The sequence below is a fragment of the Malurus melanocephalus genome, unplaced genomic scaffold (genome assembly GCF_030028575.1).
Source record: "Malurus melanocephalus ecotype Western Australia unplaced genomic scaffold, MMel_1.1 scaffold_25, whole genome shotgun sequence".
Taxonomy (NCBI): domain Eukaryota; kingdom Metazoa; phylum Chordata; class Aves; order Passeriformes; family Maluridae; genus Malurus; species Malurus melanocephalus.
In genome coordinates, this window is record NW_026623257.1 from 560,282 (window position 1) to 564,513 (window position 4,232).

Consider the following 4,232-nt stretch of genomic DNA (forward strand, 5'->3'; position numbering starts at 1 on the left):
TGGTAACTTTTACCCTCAGTTTATGTTATTAACTGCTATAAAAACATTTTATAAACTTCCATTGACTTTGCAGCCCTTCAGCTCACAGCTGGAGCAGACCTCATGAACCCCAGTTATTACMGTCGGCAGAAATAGATCCGTTATTTTCTCAGCATAAAGCTGATTCAAAACTACAGTTAACAAAATTGAAAGAAATGAAAGTACTCACTGTTACATCACTGAGCTTGACATTTCTAAATAATCTCAGTGTTTCCCTTGTCATTTCTGCCATTGCTTAGATTCAGGCTCTGGGAAGTTTTTCATAAAATTGCTCTGTTATGCAAGAGACTAAAAAAGAGAGAATAAGGGTCAAGCCTGGACCAGAAGCAGCTTCTCATATAAAGTAAATATTGATGGTTAACTTTGTGGTATTGTGTGAATATAAAACTTAATATTATATCTCATGGATGCAAGCTGTGTTTGCTGATGACTAAGCTCTAGAGATAGAAATAAGACTTTGGTGAAACTCTGGAGTAGCGCCTGATGCTCGAAGTTTGCTGAGGCTTAGCAAAGCAATGCCTTCATCTCTTTTTGAAACAGAACAATACAGTAATGTTGCCATCATGTTGCTTCTGTAAGGAACCCTAGAGAATGAACAAGTTGTTTTAAACTGCTTATTACAGATGGTGTGGTTCAGATACAAGAGAGGAAAATCAGCTATTACTTTTCTTGTACTTGATCTTGAAATCTAGAAAGGAAAAACTTGTAGAAAAGTCACTTTGAAAACTCAGCAGGAGGTTTGCCTGACTTAAGCCGGCACTCTTAGGCCTGTAATTGCATAAATGKTAATTAAATAAGACAACTAATGAGAACTGACTGACAGGAACTAAGCAGAAGTAAAGAGCAGCTGCTTTTTGGGACTCTGCCACATTTAGTCTTCTCCCCACTCCAGAAGCAAATTCCCATATTTCCCTCTCTTCTCTATTGAATGCAGGCTCAAACCAATTGTTCACAATTCCTCCCTTTCTGGCTTGGCTAATTCCCAAGATAAATAAGCCTTTTTGTTCCTTGAAGAACAGGCTTAAATGTGCTGCACAAGTAAAAAGAGAATCAGGTAAGAGACAGGGTGACAAGGACAAGGAGAAAGAAGACTCTTTCCATCAGAGCAGATGAAGAAGAAAATGGGAGTGGATAGGGGCAGTAATCCCCCCAAAAGGGGAACGATGCCAAAGAGACTCTAAGAGAAAACTGAAAGGGACACACTTGGGAACTACAAGAGCCTGCTACAAATATCACAAGTCTGTTTGAGCTTTTTCTAGTGGGGACTGCTGTCAAAGAACTTACAGTTCTAAATCCAAAGCAGAATCAGAGAATGGAAAAATGAATTGTCTGCCATACAGGCAAGAATGAAAAAGGTGGATGTAAAGTGAAAAAAAAAAGATTCTGATGGAAGCAAAGGAAAATATGCAAATTGCTATCATTGAGGTCAAATATTCCTACTGAAATGGCTCAACCATAACTGAGCTACATGTCAAAAGGAGAAGAGGCACTGAAATAATATATTGGTCAAATCAATGTTTGAAAACRATAGCAAAAATTAGTGCCACTGCAACAACATAAAAATATTCTTAGATTCCAAGAATTTAAATCTGTGATTCTTTATGTTATAAATGCTACAAGTATTTCTATTTCTGTGATTACCAGATTTCTAATTTCCTAGATATGGATAATATAAAAATTATTACAAAGAGTAACAATATAATTTCTGTTTGCAAAAGCTAAAAGATTTTGTCATTCAAGAATGATACAATGTCAAGAAATAATGCTGTTCTGAAGGCTGATAAGTGCTAAGTACATAAACCAGTATCTTGGAATTGTTCAGTGTAAATCTAAAGGAAGTATAAAAGCCCAGGCTATTAAATAATGCTTTCTAGCTCAAAATCATGGATTTAAGTTTTACAAAGGAATTCAGAGGTCAGATTCAGAAGATTCATGTGTCATTGTGGAAAGATGTGAAGGAAACATTTGCAGTAGTTGGAGTTTGTTGCAAAGCACAGGGGAAGTTCTGTAGGGGAGAGTTCTAGATTTAGTTAAATACTTAGGCAGCTGAAACAGGATTTTAATAAAAACCTGGAAACTTGGATGGAAAAAACTTCCAAGAAAATATTCATCATCTTTCAAGAACCAACAAGATCAGAAAGTGATGAAAGAAAATGATTAAGCAAAGTTGAGCTCATCCTGATCAGTGATAAAGGAGTCAAAATAGTTACAGSAAGGGCTAAGTTAAATTAACACTCTGCTTCTCTTAGCAGAAAATGGGACATCATTGTTAAATATGTAGCAGGAGTAAGATGGCTGTGAAAAGGATTGTATGGAAGTGGAAACTGAGACATAGGAAATGCCAGGAGAAATTATGGAGGTCAAATCCTCCTCACTGGGCACCTCCTCAGTTTAATGAGTGGACTGCCTGGTAGGATGGCTTACCTCCAGTTTTTACAGAAAATAAAAAGAAGTACAGAAACATAGGAAAATGTGCCTGTGAGTCTAGTAGCAATCATTTTACTAAAAACTCAGTGATTTAAGGGATCAAAAATTGTTCTTGAAGCAGTAACTTTTCAAAAGGAAGAAGTTATCTAGACAGCTGCAAATAGATGACTTTGACCTCTACAATGTGTAAAACTTGGAATATATTGCCAAAGAAAAAGCAATTAAGACTAGAGAGGCAAATAGGAATTAGTATAAAATGCAAGAATAAGAAGGCCTTGCTATTATGGATTGATAAAAGAATTTTCTTCTATAAATGGAAGGGTCATGAAAAGGAAATGACAGTGGAAAAGTTTGAGTTCATCAAGATAAGTTATAAGTTATCAGTGTGATGTGGTCCAGAGAAAGGAAATATAATTAAACATATCAGAAGAATTGGCAGGAGACTAAGAAATATTAATACAAAGTCCTAGAAAATTGTCGTGAAGAGTTCTACAGATATATTGTGATCATCCACATTCGAGAAAATGAAATTTTTATTAAAAGGAGTACAGAGACCGCTCAGAGAAAGGGCAAAACTTCCAGCAAACAGTGACTAACAGAATTTGGTTTAATAATCTCACTAAACAAAGACTGAATGACACACACTTGATCCCTCTGTGAGAGACCTTCATTTCACTCTCTACTTTCCAGGCCAAAAACTGTGGAGGAGTTTGTTAAGCCAGAGAAAATATTGATACAGGAAAAAAAAAAAAAAAAAAAGCTGTATGCTGTGCACAAGAAAGTTTAGGTTAGAACTAACAATACATTCTTTAACAAAATGAGATTTTGAAACATCTTTTCAGTAAAAAGTGGGGTGGGAAAATGCAACAATTGTAAGATAGAATTGGTTGTTTTATAACACAATTCAATCCAGCTGCTTGGCATAGTTGAATACGCATGATATTTTCCTTGTGAAGTTTTTATGACTTGCTTTTTATTSTACAAACAAGCAATTGGGGTGCTGTATTTATTAATTAATTGTGCAAATATAGAAAAAGTTGAATTCTCATAGGTCATCAATTAATGAAAAGAAATAAATATGTATAAATAAAATGTATCCAGCAATATATGTGTATTAAACTGACTCCTACATACTTAGATAGAAATATACTCATTAATATATGTGTATAGGAAAGTTCTTTTGCTGTAACTTGCTGTCAGGAATCACACATTGTCATGAACAACCTGACAGTCATAGAAAGATATGTCCAAGTGGCAGCTGGGTTCCTATGAATCCTTTTCCTAAGTAGATGTATTCCTTGCTCAAAAAATGAAATGAAGAATGCTATAGCCATCCTTAACATCTTCCATTCCCCAGAAGGCACTTTCAGTCATTCCAGCGAATCCCAGTGGTATTGCTTGCTATCAAATAGTGAAAATGARTTCATGAACCAAGGTTGACATAATGCACTTCTCATTGTGGCATGTGTGCACAGTGGAGACAAGCATTGTAGATGCTGTCTGTCTGTCTTTCTTTTGACTACCAAACCTTTGGGCCTCAGCAGCTGATGGCTGAGTCCTGCCTTGGAGGACTCAAAGGTCCTTGGAAGGAGGTGGCCAGGTCTGTAAAGACTCCAACACCAACAGGATAGAGACTGTGTGCTAAGCAGGTGGGCTCAAGGAGCAGAATCCATGGCTCAGTGGTGAGCACGTACGTGCACACAGGATTCACAAATGGCCACATATGTATGGGCAGTACATATATACATATATACATATATACATAT